Below are 21447 nucleotides of genomic sequence, written 5' to 3' on the forward strand. Positions count from 1 at the left end.
TGGCCCAGTGCCCTTATTTTGTGTGACATCTTCTGGTTGCAAATAAATTCATGCTCACTGTACAAAACATTGGAGAAGCAACAAAGACGATGATGATTTTTTAAAAAAGAAAATAGCAAAGCCAAACAGGGCTTCCATTATTAACTGCTGGAAGCTCCATTTCATTTTTTTAAAAAACATATTTTTATCATTTTTATTGTTACTACATGAATCAGCAAGTAGGAAAACATCACTGATATATGTTAATTACATTATTGAGAGTTGTATTTTTAAATTTTTAAAAATGCTTTGATAACATATATTGTCTGTTTCGAAACATTGTGTAATTAGTTACTTTATCCCTAAAACGATTATTATTTTAACATTTTCCTAATACCTTTGCCATGTGATAATGTATTAGAATTTTATTTACTTACAATGATTAATCAAACTTTACTATAATAAATACTTCATTAAATTAGTGATTCTTCCACTTTTCAAAATTATAAATCCTTCAAGTAAATGAATTTTTTTTCTACGTAAAAGGCACTCGATAAATATGTGTGTGATGATGTAAGAAATTATTCTGTAACTCAGAAAATAGACTATAGTTTAAAATTTGCAGTATGCATCTCAGCAATGGTACGTTATTTACATGAAGAAAAATCCATTTTTACCCAACCTATTTGTATGGTAAGTTCTATGGAAAGGTATCCATGATCAATATTAAGATTTTTTCCTTAGGAAAATAAAAGTTTCAAGTATCTTGACTTTCAGAATCTTCCCAAATATTTGACAATTTTATATACTGATTTTTCCAAAAGAACCTAGAGAGATTCTGTATTGCAATTGATGACATAGATATACACATACAGCCAATTAAAAGAGAAAACAGAGGTCATGACAATTAAACTCTCCATGCTTTTGTAGTTATTTTTAAGCATATGAGTTCTGTTAATCTTCACATTGGCTTTTCCAAGGCAATCACAGTCCCCCGCCTCACATCATGCTATGTTCCTTCCACCGACTTTTCATCCCTGATTTTTACCTTGAACCTGGCAACCATCTCTTGACAGCTGTAATCTAGAATATAGGATAAAAGCAAGAAGGGGGTGCAGAAACAGGACAGAGAATCTAAAACTTTATTTACTAGAGCTTCCGTTTCAGAGCAGGTTCCAGAGAGACTTACTATGTGACATATCATCAGGGGACCAGATCACACATCAACCAAGAATAATTCTAGAAATGATTCTGAGTCCCAGTTTTAAGCCTACAGCGTGAAGATGCATGTTGCCTGCGCAGAAAGGTCCTCTCGCTCTCTTTATGACATCCTGGCCATTCCCCTAATCCTGTTATCCAACCCCTACATAACCTTGCCTCAGTCAGCTCTTCAGGAAACTATAGCTTTCAGTGCTTCCATTACCTGCCAATAGTAAATAAAGTTTTCCTTTGAGCAGCACCATTTGAGCTGATTATTCGGTGGTTCCCCCAACTGAAAGGATCCACTAACATAGTGGTAGCAACATGCATTTTCATAAGCACCTACCATGCATATAGCCAACTCATCTTTGAAAAAGTCCAGAAGACACAGTGAAGAAAGGGCAGTCTATTCATGGCAATGAGGGGAAAACTGCATCTCCATATGCAAAAGATTGTCCTTTCACTCGATGAAAAAATCTATGCAAAACAAGTGGTAATCTATGCATAAGATCCCACACTACAAGATGACCAGAAGATAACATAGAAATGTTGAAGACAATAGCATAATACAAGATATTTGGGGAGGGGGTGCAATATTCTGTAAGCATATGCAATAAAAGTTAAAATAGATAAATGACATTACACCAAACTAAAATTTCTATACACCAAATGAAACAATTGACAAATAAAAGCAAATAGAAGAGACAACTGAATAATGGAGTAAAGTATTTGTAACTATTTATCTGATGAAGCATCAATATTAAGAGTATATTCAAAATATTCCAAAACGTAAAAGCAATCTAGTCAATAGGCAAAGGGTCTAAATCAATATTTATCATAAAAAGCACAAATGAATAAACACATACAAAATGCTCAATATTAACAGCCATTGGAGAAACGCAAATCAAAACAAAAATGAAGTGTCATTTCACTTCAGATAGAATGACTACAATCAAAAAGATAAAATATAACAAATATTGGGAAGGGTGTGGTGAACAGGAAAGACTTCTACACTATGGCATGGATGCACGCCTACTATAGCCATTACAGAAAACAATGTGGAGGTCCCTATAATAGGCCAATCATTTCATTTTCTGATATATATTTAAATGAAATTACATGAGTGCAGTAAATAAACACCTGTACTCTCATGTTCACTGCAGCATCATCAGCAAAAGCCAAATCAGCCTAAATGCCCACTGAAAAATGAATAGTAAAGAAAGTATGATGTGTACACACATGTAATTGAATATTATTCTGCCATAAAGATAGAATCCTATTATAGAAAAATGGATAAAACTGAATATTATGTTAAGTGAAAGAAGATACATACACAAACATATTTTCTCATTTGTGAATGTTAGAAATTGTCATTCCGAAAATGGAAAAACAACTACTCAAAATTAGTAACCACTATTAGAACAGCTGGACCTGTTGGGGGAAGACAGGTCTCAAAATACAGATAACAATAACAAGTTCCAGTTTGTTATATAATAGTGGTGTGATTATGATTCATAGCAATATGTTACGTATTGTGTTAGAATGATAACATTATAGTCCAAAAAGTTATAAGTATTGCGTATTAATCAAATAATTTCATAACTGAAATGACTTCATGGAACGAAAGGGAGGGTTGACACATTAATCTAAGAGTACAGATGGTTGTGCCTCATAACCAAATCAGAGTTCATATGACCTGTGGGTGTTACTTCAAGCATTACTAATGTGCTCTGATTCTCTATGTGTGTTGGCTGAATTATTTTTCAGGGTTTTTCTACAAGAAGAAGACAGGTCATGACAACTCCTAGTCCACAAAGCTTTTTCAAGTCTTTTATAATTCATAAAGAATGTCTGATTTCTTTTTTTCCAGTATGTCAAATCTGAGAAAACATCTGTGTTGAGTACTAGTCAAATAGAGTATTTTGTCTTGGTTCAAGTAACATATCTTGGAGGAATACAGTAGTGTGGAAATCCAGATTTGGTCATTCGTCTATTCTTGAACAAAACAGAAGTGTCTACTGATTGGCACCTTCAAAGTACACTGCATTACAAGCAAGAACACAGTATTGTTTACAAAGCTAATAGGAAAGATCTCCGGGTAGGCAAAATTTTTAAAAATGCAAAGGAAAAGGCATACACAAATACCTATGTGTGTGGATGGATAGATGGATAGATGGATGGATAGATAGAGAGACAGATAGATAACGTGGAACTGTTTTAGAATACCCACTTGAAACTAAAAATAAACCATTGATATCTTCATCCTATATGTCTGTATCTATTTATAGATTTACAGAACTAGAAAGAGAAATATCTTTTTGTTTTCTTGTACCTCTTCCATTATCTGCAGTATACTGTAGCCTGATCATTACACTTTAAAGCAAGCAAGAAAGAATTCACCAGAAGAATTCTTTGAGTTCTAGGTTTCTGTAGAGGTCATTTCCTACAAAAACTTAAAATATATTTTAGATTATATGAAAGGGAGAGGGACAGAGAGAGTGCAATAGAGAGGAGAGAAAGGGAGAGACTAGATCTTTCATCTGCTGATTTACTCTCAACAGCCTGGACAAGAGCCAGGACCCAGGAATTCCTTACTGTTCTCCTAAGGGTGACAGAAACCCAAGTACTCCAGCTGCCAAGTGCTGCTTCCCAAATCACAGGAAGCTGCAAGAGAAACAGACACACAAATTGCACTGGCACTAAGGATAGGGGATTCAGGTGTCCAAGTAGCAACTCAAGCAGTTGCACACCAATGTCCACACCTTCTAAAATATTAGTGTTTTCTTTAAGCTGAATGCCCTCAGTGTCTATCTGAGTTATTTCTATTTTCTGGAGAAGCATTCATTGTATTTAAATATTCAATAAATAAAAAAGCAACAGAATGACAAGTTAAACATAGTCATCTGCATTTAATCACGCACAATTCGACTAGAAGGATAATGAATGCTGAAATTTTAACATATACTTAAAGATAGTCAATATTTGTTCACAAATTTATCTGTGTTTTTCATCTTTTGGAGTATTTTTCTAGATATTAATGCTTTTTATGTTAAATATCTATTATATTTATTACCAGTGTGCTAGCTCATTAATCTTTGCAGTTATCTTTGCAGTTATATTTATTAATACACTTCTTCAATTTAGTGCTTATGTTATGTCACTTTTCCTTTATGGTTAATAAACTATGCAATTTTGATATATGAATTTATTTGTGAGTCTATATGTGACTGATCGGTTAGTACATACTCCATTTGCCCTTCAAACTTTTAAATCTTCCAATGACAGGTTTTAAATTGTAAACTCCTATTTTTAGAATTTTTATCTATTTTTTGAGAGGCAAACAGGGGAGAAACAGGTAGTGATGGGGAGAGAGGGAGAGAGAGAGAGAGAGAGAGAGAGAGAGAGAGAGAGAGAGAGAGAAACTCCAAAATATAGGTTCACTCTCCAGTGCTCCAAAATGGCCAGATCTGATTTAGTCCAAAACCAAGAGCCAATCCAGGTCTTCCACACAAGTGAAAAGAACAAAATCACTGGAGCTATTGCCACTTTCTCCTGCATTCTATATAATAGGAAGCTGGAATCAGACTACAGAATCAACAGAACAGCGATAATCCAATAAGATGCAGACATCTTAACCAAAAAACCAGACACGTACTCCTATATTATGAACTTCTACAACTGATTTCTTGCCTTACGTAGCATAATAAACCTACAGTATCTATTACTTGAACAGAGTTCATCACTTACTAGCACTATGTTGGCATTCTTTTCCTTTACATTCAAATACATGATTAAGAATCTTCAGATGTTCAGTATGTTCTGGCAGGAGAAAGAACACAGCTTTCTTGTACTGAAGTAGTTTTGTGTCTAGCAGAAGGAACATGAGCAATCACACAGATTTTTTATATATTCATGTAGTTAAAATTCAATCCCCTATAAATACTGAGGGATGACTGTATATTAAACAGCTTCTTTAAGCTTAAAACCCCTCTGATTATCAAAAGTAAAAAACAAAGAACAAGTTTATCCTTCTATACGTATTGTAAGAAATTGTTTCTCATTTTTTCTAACATATATTCCCAATAGCTTTCCATTTCTTAATATTTGTCATTTACAAAATATCACCTAAGATGATGATTATACAGTTACAACAATATTTCAGTTAATTACTGACCATGAACAGATGATAGCCCCATAAGATTATGTCACTTATTGACATTATAGCTGTCTTAATTTCTCTGAGAACACTGTATTTTGCTCCCATCAAGACAAAAATCATTGAGCAATATATTGTTCAGCACAGCTTTTTGTTGTTAAGCAACACATGATTGTACTCATACTATTTTATTATAAATATATTAAATTTCCAGATTACTTTTCTTACCTAACTGCAATTTTATAACCATAAACATGACTGTATTCTCACTATTTCATTATAAATATATTAAAATTCCAGATTACTTTTCTTAACAAACTCCAATTTTATAACTATAAATTATATCAACTATTCCTAATTAATCATAGAAAGATTATCTCATTGACATTTTCCAGACTTCCTGGTAATAGTTTCTCTGATGTATATTATTAGTTTTGACACTTTATGATTGGACTATAATTCTCTGAGCAATATTTTTTGGAAAGATTTTTGAGCTTCCGTACAGTTCAGAATGCAATTATAATAAAATTTCACAGAAATAATGAGTGTATCAAGTCTTGCTCATAATTGGGTTAATTCCTAATGAATCACTCCATCAAAAATGAATGGGTTTTAACTAGGCATATGTCACCAGTTGAGGCACAGAACAATTTTAGGAAGGGTGTGCAGAGAAATCTTCAATACCCTAGTGAGGAGTAACTTCTTTTCGTGTCCTACCTAGTAAGGTATATGTGAGTACCTGCTTACCGTTTTCTGCCTGGTTCTAAGCCTTCCTTGTTGTTCTCTGTCTATTCTAATTTTTTTGTTGTTGTTTGTTGGTTTTGTTTTGTTTTGTTTTGTTTTGGGGGTAGCTTCGGGGTGACTCTGATAGTCATTACTTTTAATTGGTCAGAATGATATTCTGCCAGCTCTGCCTTTAGACCAGGGATGGTCTCCCCAAGCAACTGTTGAATTGATCTGGACAATAAGATGCTGGACTCTATACATGGTACATGCTTGCAATGAAAGAAGCATGACTCGATTTGAACTGTAATATTGCAATAAGGTGGAGGAATCCACCATGGGGGGAGGGCACGGGGAAGGGTTTGGGGAACCTCAGAGCCTATGAAACGATGTCATAAAATGAAATGCAATAAAAAAAGAATGGGTTTGCATTAACACGGATCTGGCTTACTGAGAAGGAGAAAACATGGAGTGACTGATTTTACGTCAATTTTTATTGATTCACTTCTAAGCTAAAGATATTGCAATGTAAAGATAAGGACAAAACTAAGATTAGTACTAAAAATAAATACATCTCAAATCAAAAGCATAATTACATGCTAAAAGGGATATTGCAGTAGAAGAAATGAGTGATGATGCTGGATAGAAAGGGAAAAATTGTCAAAATGATATGATTGAATGTTCACTAGGTATAAGTAGTCAATTTGCTCTATCCAGAGACAGATTGCCATTAGTTCCACACACAGACATTTTATCCCAAGGAAATGGAATAGTATCTTCTATTTGGAAGAGCATGGATGCTGAGAGAAGACTGGAATATGCTTTCTCAGAAAAATAGGAAGAAAAATATTTAGATGGGTGTGAAGATAGGGATCTTGTGTTGCGTAGGGTAGTGTGCATGTAGACTAAGGCAATGGTTCCAAAACTGAAGTCAAATGACCCATGTAAGGCAGGTCCAAGGATTTTGCAGAGTTTCAGAGCTCCAGGCTTTCCTTTGGCCTTCCTTCTGTAAATGCAAAGTACTGGGTGCTGGGATTTCCTCCATATATTCCAATGCAGCTACAACACATAGGCAGATATAATAGTACACTGAACGCCTCTTTAAGGCAGACATTTTTTAATTGCAAAAAACAAAAACAATGTCAGTCTATTACTATATTTGTGTATTAGAAAAGGTAGGTATTGGTATGATTTTTATGTGATTCGTCATCCAGGGATTTTTTTGTTGTTGTTGCTGTTGAAAGGTTAGTACTCAGAGGGGCAGTGAAGTGGTGGCACTTCTAAGAGGTGGAATTTGTGCAAGATAATTAATTTATCAAGGGTGCTATCCTTGAAAGGGATTACTGAAACCCTAGTTAGTTCCTGTCTGAGTGAATTAGTGTAGAAGAGAAAGTTGGACTCCTCTTGCCTACTGATGTTCTGATTGATGAAGTGAGTGCTCTCTTTTGTGTGTTCCTGCCATAATGCCTTTGTACCAAGAAGTAAAATGGCCAGGGAAACCCACAGCAGTGCCAGTGCCATACTGCTTGCACTTTGAGCCTCCAATTCACTGAGCTAAATCAACCTTTTCCTTTATAAGGTACTCAGCCCCAGCTTTTGTTATCATCATAGAAAACAGACTCATACAGGGACTTGTCATAAAAAATGTTATTTAAGAAAATATATCTATTGTTGCTGCCTCAAAAGGAATCAATGTGTACAGAATGTAAACTTTTTATTTATTACAAAAGCAAATGTGCCACTCCTGAGTACACATATAGACTAATTTGACGTGATTATTTTAGAAACCATGGACACAAGTTCCAAAAATAACACCAGTCACTTTTGTACTGGAAATTTATACATTTAAGTAAAATCTCTGTACCAAGAAGAGAAGAATAACTAGATGGCTTGAAATTTATCAAGGAAAAAGTTATTGATCTTAGAAAAAAACACTTACATTAATTTTTCATAACAAAATCTTAGTCTTTATTTAACATGCTTTTCTGACATTTCTGCATAAGAAGATTTCACACCCTTTTCTTTCTTGATCTCAGGGGATAATGGGTTCTCATTCACTTTAGAGTTACTCATTTTTCCAGGTGTCTCCCAGGTTTGTATATTATTAAAACTTATACATGCTTTTCTATACAATGCTTATTATACTTTGTCTTAACTAAAAACTAAAAATGATAAATTAATTTTTGCTCTCATACACAGCTTTTACATCGGATACAACAAATTTTCATGGCCTTTATTGCTAGTCTAATTCAATTTGGTTTTTAGTTCCTCTATTTGCCAAAACATGCTTTATGATTTCAGTGATTAGAACTGTGTCTCAACATCCACCCTATTCTCACCTTTTCCACATAAATAAAACACACGCTCCTATCTTTCCTTTCTGTTGTTTGGATGATGAGACCTTTGTTTCTGTGTGGTAGGCAAATAACTGGTTACACTGAAGTTACTGCTGCAGATGCCATTCTTGAGAAGGCAGAATCACAAGTCTGATGAAGGGCAGCAAGTAAGACGGGACATTCATTTCCAAGCATCACAGAACCTGAGATGATCCTACTGAGATTCCTCACACTGGCCATGAATTTAACTTATATGTTTCTTCATATTTATGTTTTCACATTACTGAATCATAGTGTCTGCTATTATTCTGATGAAAACAGTTGTATATTTATTGCCAATAGATACAGTAATAAATACGGTATAGCAATAATGTTATAGACACAAAAAGTACATTGAATACTGCAATTAATGATATGTAGGTTAGTTATACTAAAAATGTGGACTCAAGTGTTCTTTGCAGTAAGTTTACATTATTAACTTTAACTTAAAAGAACAAGGATCAAAATGAAAACAAGTACTTTTATGTTTCAGGAAAAACTGTGAATGATTTAAAAATGACCACTCATCCTATTAATCTCTACCTATCATTGTTTGTTTTCAAGCTTTCTATAGCTCTTAAATTATAAACATAGGATTGTAATGCAAATGATTGCCATTCATAGAAATGCAAATAAACTGAAATGTGTCTAGTAAAAAAATAATGAACTATTTCTTTGTAGATATCTTACATCTATTTGTAAACTAGTGTTCTAGCTTGTCCAAATACATGTGTTCTTCATATTGACTTTGACTTCTTGCGGTTTCCTCATTAAATGAAGAGTTAAATGAAGTTTCTGGCAGGGGTTGATAGATACCATGGCACAATAAATTCATTTGGCACTTGCAATGCTGGTATCCCATATGAGAGAGCTGTTCCAAGATCCAGCTACCACACTTATAACTCAGCTTCTTATAAGTGTGGTTTGAAGATAGCAAATCATAGCCCAGTTGTTTAGTATTTATCATTATTATGGGAGACCAGGATAGAGTTCCAGCTCCTGGCTCTGGCTGGGTCCAGATCTGGCTGTTGTTGTCCTCTGGGGTTTGAAACATCAGGAGATGATTTCTCTGCCACTCCTGCTGTCTCTGTTCCTTTGCTTTTCACAAAAACGAACAAATAAAACTTAAAGAAATTATTGGCAAATGTCTATATTTCTGTAATGTCTATGCTTTTTATTTTAAAAAAATTTCCTCTGGTTATACTGTGCCGAAACTTGTTCTATCTTCTTTCAGTCAGTTCAAAATATAGTATTTTTTTAAGATTTATTTACTTTATTGGAAAGGCAGATGTACAGAGAGGAGGAGAGACAGAAAGGAAGATTTTCCTTCCAATGATTCACTCCCCAAGTGGGCACAACGGCCAGTGCTGTGCCAATCCGAAGCCAGGAGCCAGGAACTCCTTTCCGGGTCTCCCACACGGGTTCAGGGTCCCAAGACTTTGGGCAGTCCTCAACTGCTTTCACAGGCCACAAGCAGGGAGCTGCATGGGAAATGGGGCTGCCAGGATTAGAACCAGCACCCATATGGGATCCCGGCACATTCAAGGCGAGGACCTGAACCATTACACTATTGCACTGGGCCCCAAAATGTAATATTTTATAAAAGTCAGAAAACAGTGTGTGTGTGTGTGTGTGTATAGATATAGATATAGATATAGATATAGATATAGATATAGATATAGATATATAGATATATTTAAGACATTATGTAGCTTCTGGCAATATTATTTTGGGAAATAATTTTTAACAGCAAAGTGTAGGAAGTGAAGGACTGATGTGGCATAATATGGTGATACAGTCTTCCTGTATCACCACCATCACACATGGTCACTGATTTGAATTCCAGCTGCTCCATTTCTGATCCAGATTCATGCTAATGCACCTGGGGAAACAGCAACAGTTGGCTAAAGCATATGGGCTGCTACTTCCTTGCAGGACACCCAGAGGAAAAAAACTGGCTCCTGGCTTTTGCCTGGCTCAGCCCCTGAGAGGGCTATTTTGAGAGAGAATCAGCAAATGCATTCACATATATAGGAATATATTCATTTCTTTCTATTTATTTCTTCATCACTCTCTCTCTCTCTTTCTCTTTCACCTTTTCTTTTACCCTGTATTTCCAATATACAAATCTTTTAAACATGTAGAAGAGTATTAATCTAAAGAATTTTGTCTAGTAAAATACATTTAAATGTGTCAGAATTTATTATGTCATCATTATTTTTCTCACTTTACTGCACACAGGTAAAATATTTAACAGAGGTTACTAGTTGGCCAGGGATCAAATTCACAAAAATTGAAATTTAACAAAATGATTACATGATCAACATGATTTCTGACTGGGTAAAATTAACTGCATTCATATAATTGCACTAACAGATTCACCTTAGTACTATAATTATTCTCTTCCAAGAAACACTGTGCTTCAAGAGGTTATTTGTTAGCAGCTACCATCTGTCAAACATAATCCCCTTTTCCCATCTTGCTGAGCAATAGCCAGAGACTTAGCTGCCAAAATAGATTACATCTTCCGTCTCCCTTACCAGGAGGGTTGCCATGTCTGCTACGTTTTTACAAATGGAATGAAAGCATATATATATAGTGTGTGTGTGCTTCACTCAAGCCCCCCACCCAACCAAAAGAGGGGACATTTTTCTCCCATGCATTTGCTTTGCTTTCCAATAGCTGCAACCCAGATTTGGTGACTATTTCACCATGATATGTAGTACAGTTGGTAATGGTTAAAAAAAGAGAGAGAGAGACTATAGTAATCCCAGTTTCCAGGTAACCATGTGAAACATTACTGTTTCCTATATTACAATTGTTTCACCAGAAAGAAATACGTCTCACCCTCCTTATGTTCTTTATATTTGCTTTCTGAATTATGAAAGACTTGTTTAAGGCTAAATAAAGGAGGATGGACATATTATGGGTTTATCTTATTATGCCAGTAGCCTAGAATGGGTGTTAAACAAAAAAATTCAATAAATGCTTCTCAAATTAATAAATAACTGAAGAAATGTTGAATTACAACTGCATGAGAAATACATTGATGGGGTTATATACCAGAGTTTTCTTCATTTCTATTGCAATATCAATAGCACTCACTTATGTACAAAACATTTTTTAGCATTTTAGTGCACTAAATAATATTTACCATTCTGTTAGGTTGGTAGTATCATTATTAAGCTTACAATTGAGCTCACTTCCAAAGCTGGAAATTGAGGCTAAGATGTTAAGTTACTTTTCAAAGTGAAAGGACATTTGCAGTAGTTACAGGATTTTTTTAAGATTTATTTTATTTACTTGAAAGGCAGAGTTATGGAGAGTAGAGGCAGAGACAGAGAGACACATGGAGAGAGGGAGGGAGGGAAAGAAGACAGAGAGAGAGAGAGAGAGAATTTTCCATCTACTAGTTCACTCTACACGGCTACAATGATCAGGGTGGAGCAGACCAAAGCCAGGAGTTTCATCCTAGTTGGGGAGTAGAGAGAGAAGGTGCTTCAAGGACTTGGGAATACTTTTGCTGCTTTCCAGGCATATCAACGGGAGCCGGATTGGAAGTACAGTAAATGGGACTTGAACAAGCACCTATATGGGATATTGGCATTGCAGGCAGAAGCCTAACTTGTTATATCACAATTCCAGCCATGTGATAGTTATTGGATTAAAAAAATTCTGTATTAATCTAAATCCATCCAGCGCATAAAAATTAAAACAAATGTGTATTTGTTTTTAACAAAATTTAGGTGATCCATTCATCCCAATGTTTCTCAAAGGTTGAATTTTTGAAGAGAATGAATTTAAGAAAGTTCTCACATTCCAATATGTAAAAGTTTTGTAAAATGAATTACCATGAGGCTAATCCTTCCGCTCATCTTGTTTATCAATCTCATAGAGTACTGAACAGTGCTTCCTTCTGGAGGCATTTATGTTCACATCTTTTCAAAGTATAAAATTATTATTTTAACAATTGAAACATCCAAACAACCACAATGATTATATTCTCAAAAGACTTACTCTTCGTAGGTAGACATACTACAATTCGGACAACGTTAACTTTTTCTGAATCTTGTTTTGAAAGCCTTAGTTGATCTGTTTCATGATAACATGAAGCATGACTATTACTAATTTATAATGGAAATAAAGAATAAATACTTCAGTCAGAGATAATCTATTTAACATGCTTTGTAGTATATTACTTCTACAGCATTTGGAGCAAAATAGGCATTTTCCTTTTTGAGTTTATCCTGTTACATCTTTTGACTAAAAAATGGTTCTTTTTTCTCACATATATACAAAATGTTTCATCATACCTTGAAACAGCCTTTAATTAATTTTCCTACCTAATCTATTACCTTTATACACTTACTTCATCAATGCAACATTTAATGTGCATATTTCAACTCTCCACATGGATATTTAGAAATTTCAACATTTCCCATTTGAATTGCTGTTTCAGCCTGATTCTAGAGCTTCCCTCCAACCAGACAGGTGTACAATGGTGAAGTATTACTCCCAGCATTGCAGAGCCCAGGAGACTGCTGGGTTATTATTGGTTTTAATTATCACTCCCATAAGCTGCAATATTCTTTACTTTCGGCGAGGCAGCACTCCACAGAGTGTGAAATCCTTCCCTGCTTTTGAAAATACCCAAGAAATGAACTGAATCACTTCCAACCTGCTGTAACAACTGAACACCCACTGATAAGTATAAGCAAGGGGCAAATTTATCATCACCAATAGAAAACAGGCTTTTTGAAAGTGAGCTTTGAGACATCTAGCTTGCTGCTGACTACCAGCAGTGATCAGCAAAACCAAATCCACTTTCATTTAAATGTACAAGCATTTTATTTTCCCTGATTGGTATTCAAGTCAATAAAAAAAAGCACAGTACTTTTTTATGTCTCCACTTTATTTACGGCTGTAAAATTTAAGCTCTAAAATATCAAGATAAATATTTCTCATAGTTATAGCCATTAATTTTCAGTCCTACTCCCCTCCATGATGTCTGTTTCTTTCCTTCCCTCAGAAACTCCAAATACAAATCAAATCTAAGGATTTTGAAATAGGCTCCATTTAGTCTCTCTTCCAGGGGCCTTACCCACACAATCCCAATTTCTTTGCCTCTTAAGGTTGGCTTATATAAACATGCAACATAAAGATATGTGCTATTCAGACTGAAATCCATTCACAGTGATTCATTTCTCAATTCCACCTCAGGGTTTCAGTAGGCTCATTGGCTCCTATTCTAAGAACACAGCAAATTCCCTTCTAGCTCCATGCTTTGAATTTCAAACCTGCAGTGGAAAGGACCATATTTTGAAAAGAGTATGGAAAGAAGTGAAGATTATATGAAAGAGTTTTGAGATATTTGCTATATCCTCACATTTTTAAGTTACTTAAACAATATGAAAAATTAATGTACTCTAAAGAAAGTAAATTTCAAAACATTTTTAAACATTGTAAGTTCATTAGTCCAAAATCCTCAGGACCTAAGACAAAAGAAATTTTCATTTATGTTAATCTTATTGAATATTTAGACATTTTCTCCTGACATAGTTTTATTCCTAAGTCCAGGAGTTATGACTGATTTATTACTCTATTAAAAATTCTGTAAATATCTGCAACATAGCAGGTGGCCAATGATATGGCAAAAATGTATGAACTCAAGACTGTCATTTGCTGATGTTCAATGTTACATTTCTTGTGTGTGGCTGCAATTTTTAAATCTTGTAGTCCTTGATATTATAGGTATGAAAAGCACAAGGTAAATCAGATCAGAGGAAAACAATAACTGTGAAATCAGTTTCTTTTGGTTTGGCTGTCTTGTTTCTACCTATGTTAGAAATGGAAAAACCTGTTGTGTTTTATAAATGGCCAAGGAGCTTCAAACCTAGGAAACAGGAGATTGTACAGCATTTCTACTCACAAAAATACCCTACATATTTTCAAATTCTAAAGTTAGTGGTTTCTCCACTGGGAATATCAGTAACCAGAACTCTTGAAGCAAAGTATACACATTTTAATTACATGATTATTCTTAAAGTGACTAACAAGTACATTGTACATAATTTCCCACTCCCTGTTCCAAGCTCTGTATTCTTCGGAAGTAATGTTTTAACATAGACTATAGTACCACACAGTATCACATGTAAACATAGAAACTGCATATATTTCCTAGGGAAAACGAAAGTAGAAGGAGAAGAGGAACCCAAATATAACTAAATAACATCAAAGGGAACAATGAAATAAGTGCATCACAGAATATTTAGAATAGTTCAATAATTTAAACAAAGTCTGATATATCTTAAAAAGTTAATGGAACTGCATACTAGGTAAAGGTTTGCAATTCTGCATCCCAAGCATTTCAGAATAACGCCAAATCCCTTTACCAGCAGTCTGATATATTTTACTGTTACTCACCATGTAAAACTAAACATGCAAATATTCTCCTTATTATGGCATGTCAGGTCACCTGGAACCTTGTCATTTGGGGCTATTATGATCAGAGCCAGAGCCAATTTCCCCCAAACCATATTTTTATGTTGAAGAGCATTAAGAAGGAGGAGTCAAAATGACAAGACACTAAGAGTATGAACAGAATGAACATCCAGCAAAGAAGTTTAAGGGAATATGACTGCAATAAAAACTGGTAAAACTGCCCAGTGATTTAGACAGTGAATTGTCTTTAAGTTTTAAACACTGTGAGACAGGGTGTGTGAATCTCTTTTCTAATTCTGAGGTATTTCTTGAAAGAAATGGGAATATGACTAGATTGCATTTTCTCTTAAAGTACTTTCAAATTTGGTCTAGGTGAAATAAAATGGCATGAAAATGTCAGCTGAGCCCACGAAGATTTAAGGGAGGCTGCCCTGAGATTTACATGATGGCAGGTATCAGTAACCTACGCAGTTCATTTCACTCTCTGATTTCATCTTCAAAGGAGATGGGAAGGGGGGCTATTTCAGACATGACTTATGGAGATAAGAATAAGAACCCTTCTTGCCTTGATAGCCATGATACTAAAGATCCATTTAAGTGGAGTCACTTAGTAGGATTTCTAAGGGAACCTATTTTTGGAAACATTTGAAAACACAACTCACTCCAAGTACAGATTGCATTTTCTTTAGTTCAATTATTCAATAAGTTTTGTGTTGCTATTGTTGTTCACTTCAGTATAATTTGCACACAAAACTTTATGTTGCTAATGTAACCATTTTAAGAGTTACAACAACAGGAACTCTCCACATATTGTTATCATTGTATGATAGCAAAAAACAGAAACAAAAATTATTATCAGTGCTGGAGGGGGTGTGTGACAAGGAAAAACTTTGTATCACTTATAGGTTTTATCACCTTTGGCTCACTCAAGAGGAAATGAAAATTCAAAATTGAGGAATGATGAAAATAGAAAGATACACAGTCCAGTGGTTTTGAAGATGTCCTCATATTTTTTTCACTAGGGATTGTATGGACATGGGAGGTAGATGGAGCCAAATACAATAATACTTCAAAAATTACCTGTGAAACACAATTAGAAATGTCCTAGATGTTAGAAATGTTACATGGAATTGACCTTGAAAAATGAAAATTTGGAGATTGGGATATAAACATTAGAAACGAGATCTAGTGAGAATCCTCATCATTTTTACACCTACTTTCTCTGTTTCATGAAGGCTCTTCAAAGACTCATGGCCTAGAACAGTCCTTCCCTCATTTGCACACAGCCCTTTACTATCCTGCTGCCCTCACAGATGATAGTCTCACAAACCACTGAGTGCTCCACTCACATTCATCTGTGAGTTCCTGCAAAGCACAAACTCTACCTTGACATTATTCTAACCTATCTTCCCCAGTACCAGTATGATGAATTCTTAATGGATTAAAACACTTTAGCATTCTTTTGTGATTACATTTAATGAAATGCAGTCCATCTCACTAGCCATACAAATGTCTTCTCATAATTAAAAAGATAAAAACTCAAGACTTAGTCAACTAAAGTTATCAATTTTAGCACTAAGGATTCACAAAAGTTTAAAATAAAAAAATAGTATCTGTTTAACAAATTAAGAAATACATTTTCTGATACAACTGCTTTTAGTTTCTTTGAGAACCAAAAATGCACAGGAAGACAGATCTGGAGAGATTCTGTCTGCTGTTTCATTCCCCAGATACTCACCAAGACGGCAGCTGGGTCAAATGAAGCCAGGAGCAGGTAGCTTAGTACCGTTCTCCCACAGGAATGCAGGAAACCAACAAGCTATCACCAGTTTTCCACAATCTGCAATGTCAGAAAGCTGGAATCATGATCAAGACTAGGAAATGAACTCTGATAGTCAAATGTAGGTAACTGGAATTTTAAAAGGTAGGTCAAATGCTGACTTACTGCTCTATTTATTTTTTTAAAAGCAGATACTATTTTTATTTTAGAAGGCAGGTATTTAGCAAACCAGTTAGGATGTTATCTGGGGTGTCTGCATCTCAGGGTATTTGGGTTCTAGCCCTGGCTCCAATCTGAACTCCAGATTTCTGATTATATGCAGCCTAGGAGGCAGCAGATGGTATCTCAGATTTTGGGATCCTGCCACATAGAGACTAGAATAGTTCCATTATGGGCATTCAAGAAGTAAGCAGTGAATGAGAGTTCTCTCTCACTCTAGCCTGTGTCTCTGTCACTAATACATTTATTTTTATCCTTAATAAAACAATGTAACATGTATTTCCCATATAATTAGAAATTCTTTATAAATGTATAAGCATCATACAATATAATGCTGCATTATAATTTTGCACTAACTTTTTTTAAAGATCAATTTATTTATTTGAGTTACACAGACATACATACAGAGATCATCCCTCTACAGGCTCACTCCTCGGATATACACAATGGCCAGAGCTGAACCAGGTGGAACTAAGGAGCTTTGTCCAGATCTCACACACGGGTGCAGGAGACCAGGCACTTATGCCATCTTCTGATGCTTTTCCTAGGCCATTAGCAAGGAGCTAGATCAAAAGTGGAACATCCAGGACTTAAACCCATGGATGCTGACATCTCACACTACAGCTTTAACCTCTTAGCCAAATGGGCCTCCCACCGTTCTCAAGTTATTATAAATAATACCGTCATGACTTTCAGAAGCAAAAATTGGTAGAATAACACAGAAAACCTGGAGGGACTAACATGGTAGAGAGATGATGGCCAAGATAAGAGGATTATTTCATTTGTTTGACATAGTTACATTGCTGAAATTTTGCCTGGATTCAAAAGGAAAATGGAATAATGTCCAGAAAAGAAACACTCTCTCAGTTAACACAGAAAATTATAAATAAAAAAACATTAGCATACTTATTTCTTATCCAATATGTAGAGTAGCAAGTAAAAACCATTGGGAATATTAACACAATTTCTAATTAAAGTCAATACTAAAACGTTAGTATATGGAAAGTCATTTAATAAGATTTTAGTAGGGACGAGTGTTTTCAGATATTGACAAGAACCAAATTTCCTGAGTCAAGATTACATTATATGATTGGGCATGTTTTATCTGCTCTAAACTCATTCCAATAAAAGAAAATAATAAAAAAAGTTTCTCTACAAATTATTTATGTAACGTGAATGAGTACACAAAAACTTTATGCGTGCAAATCATGGCACATAAAATATTTATTTATACACATATGTAAGTATATCAGATATGATATAAAATTTAGAGTTGCAGCAAAGCTTAGTTTTTAAAACTGTGGATTGCAGAAGTATACGATGTGAGTTTGAATTCAGTCCTGCTAATGTATTAGCTGAATGTCTTTGGATAAGTCAGTTTCTCTCTGCTGTTCTTTCTTCAGCTAAACAATAATATTTACTGTCTGTTACATAAAAATCTCTGTATTTATTCAACTGATTCAACTGAATTGATGTTGCTATTACTACATAGCTAGCATCAGAGAGTGACCAACATGAAAAATAAATGGTAAAAAGACAAAGGAAGAATTTCGGTAACAGTGTCTACCTTTATTCAAGGACTCCAAATGCTCATATATTAAATACATTTCTGTATATGCACCAAGTAAAAAAGTATTTTTTCTTTTTCCTGTCATCTGAAATGTTGCAATAGATAAAAAAAATTTGTACTTTAAGAATGTAAGTAAAATGTCCAACATTTCAGAAAAGAAATCTCAAGGTAATTCAGAACCATAAAATACAATTGCTAAATTGGAATTTGACCAATCGTTTTGAGATCAGGTTTTACCATCACTATAACTAGTAGAGTATCAGTGCTCTTTAATTCCATGTGGCAATGGAACTTAAACTACGAAACAAGATGACTAGGAAATGAAAAAGCACATGTCAAGAGGGGTATAAAGGACAAAACTGATGCAAAGTAAAGCCAGAACTTGAATGGAAATCAATTATCTTCGAAAATGTGAAAACATGAAATACCAAGATCTAAAAAGAGTAAATTAAAGGTAAACATTCTTTACCAATACAGACATTTCTTGGGATTCATAAGCCCATAAGTATGGAAAATGTTATGTTTTCTGTGAGCAGTTTTCTATTTATATAAGTCAGCATTTGCAACCATTGATACTACTGACACATTGGGTTGGGTAATTGTTATGAGGTGGGAGGCTTTCCTTTGCTTTAGAAAATGTCTTGAATCTTCTGGATCTCTTTCCTTAGGATGCCCGGAGAACCGGCCCAAGGCATGCCAAACAAAAACAGACAGACATTTCCATACTTTCGCAAGGGTGTGGGGAATAACTTTCGCTGAGAGTCATTCACCTTAACAAATAAGAGAATGATAAAAAAAAAAAAATCAGCTTTGTGTAATAGCCAAGCAACTGTAGTTCAGTTGTTAAGGCAACATTAATTTTCTTTATAATACTTCCAATTAATATTCATACAGTCTCCTTTAAATTTTATCTGACTGAACCACACTACAGTTACAGCAGTTATGCTGCACCTTATGACACCTACATCTGACGTCACAACACCTGGGTTCTAGTTCTGGCTTCATTTCCAATTTCAGCTTCCTGCAAATGTGCACCCTGAGAAGCAGCAATGATGGTTCAAGTATCCAAGTCCCTGCACACATGTGGGAGAGTAGGAATGAATTCTGAGCTCCTGGTTTTAGTGTGGTCCAATTCTGCTAATTTGAGGAGTGAACTGATGTTTGGAAAGCTGGGAAGATTCATTCTCATTCTCTCTCTCTCTCTCTCTCTCTCTCTCTCTTCCTCCCCTTTACCCTCCCTCCTTTCCTCCCTCCCTCCCTCTCCCATCTGCTTTCAAATTAAACTAATGTAAACAATCTACTTTTCTTATAATCAAAAGTTCACACTATCCATTATATAATTTTTTTAATCTTTGCATCTTTCAGGAATATTTCTTTTTAAGATTCACTTGTTTAAAAGTCGAGAGAGAAGATAGAGGAGAGAGAGATTGAAATTGATCCCCCCTCCCCTCCGCTTCATTCCACAAGTGGCAGGGTCCCAAACACTAGGGTCACCTCTTACTGCGTTTCCGAAGCTATCAGCAGGGAGTTGGAAAACAAGCACGGCATCTGAGACTCAAACAGGCACTCATATTGGACACTCGTGCAAGTGGCGACTTCACCCACTGCATCACAAGGGCAGGCCTCAAGGAAGACTTTATCTTACACATGTATTTTTCTCTCTCATCTCCTTTTCCCCATTGAATACTGTTACATATTAGACTTCAGTCTCTCTAACATTTTGCAGTAGAAAATACTTGTTCATCCATTGTGAGTTGGAAAACAGTAGAACCAGAATATGACAAAATATCCATTTCCCTTTTTCTAAACTCTGCCTGGAAACTGAAACATCACAACTTTCCTAGATGGTGTATTGCATTGTCCAGTCATATCAAATTTGAAGACAAGTAAATACCCCCATAATTTCCACTTGCTATGACACTTTTTGCACATGACATATATTTCTATAGCTCTTGAAATAAAAGGGCTATGTTAATTTGGAGACAACCTATAATTTTATAATAGATAATAGCCTTAAGACATTCTCACAGTGCAGAGGTCAGAAGCATTGCTCAATGCAGAAGCATTGATCAACAAAACCAGACACCTAACTAACTAACAGGACTGGAAGCCTGACCACAACAGTCAGTAGAGACAATTCGTGTAAACAAGTCAAGAACCAGGCAACTCTCACACCTGACTTGTAAAACCCACACAGGACTCCAAACAGAATTCTGCTAACTTTCATCTATGATTCTATTCTGTCCAGATAGTTTGGACCCTGACAGTTACTCAATGTAAACATTGTACAGCACATATATAATGGTCTCAATTAAAAACCTTATTTTACTTTGTTCAGAAAAAGAAACACACAACACAAATGAAGTCCTGGAATTTTATTAGTTAATACTACATCATCAACTAAAATTGTGTAGAAATATACAATAATGATTCTTTAACTCCAAGCAAGAATAAAAACGATATGTTTTCACAATGATTTTTCTTAAAATTTATTCTCCGGTAGGATTCTTTTACCAACATCAGCACAATTCCTACCTTTATTATCCTGTAGCTATATGACACTGTCCTTGTCACTCAGGGTTATTCCTGCTGATCACATTTATTTCTCAACTTTTTTTAATCCTGTGTTGCTTTATAGTGTCATAACGTTTGAACAAATTGTATGACAGACTTTTTCACAAATTGATCAACATATTTTTATAGGCAAATTATCACACTGTCTGCTTGAACAGCACAAATAATGAATTAACAATTAAATACGGAAATTTATATGCTAGTATTTTATTTTATAATCTATAATCCATTACAACATTTTATTATGCTTTATCTACTCCCAACAAAAAGTCTGAGGATTTGATACAGCTATCATAGACATAATAAACAAATGATAAAAATACAAATAGAACATCCATTTATGGAGACAAAATTTAAAAGATGAATACAAAGCTGCTAATTTGAAAGCCTCTAAGGCTGCAAAAATAATTTCAGGAGAAAATTATTTTTA

General features: G+C 34.9%; 1 long non-coding RNA gene across 1 annotated transcript in view; it reads right to left on the reverse strand.

Moving 5' to 3' along the window:
* Positions 1-16716, reverse strand: part of LOC131482133 (uncharacterized) — a 90265-nt gene extending 73549 nt beyond the window's left edge. The window contains exon 1 of the long non-coding RNA XR_009246772.1: positions 16613-16716. This is a non-coding gene — a long non-coding RNA (uncharacterized LOC131482133). The remainder of the gene's footprint in view (positions 1-16612) is intronic.
* Positions 16717-21447: the final 4731 nt, after the last annotated feature.

Source organism: Ochotona princeps, chromosome 15 (assembly GCF_030435755.1).
Source record: "Ochotona princeps isolate mOchPri1 chromosome 15, mOchPri1.hap1, whole genome shotgun sequence".
Lineage (NCBI taxonomy): Eukaryota > Metazoa > Chordata > Mammalia > Lagomorpha > Ochotonidae > Ochotona > Ochotona princeps.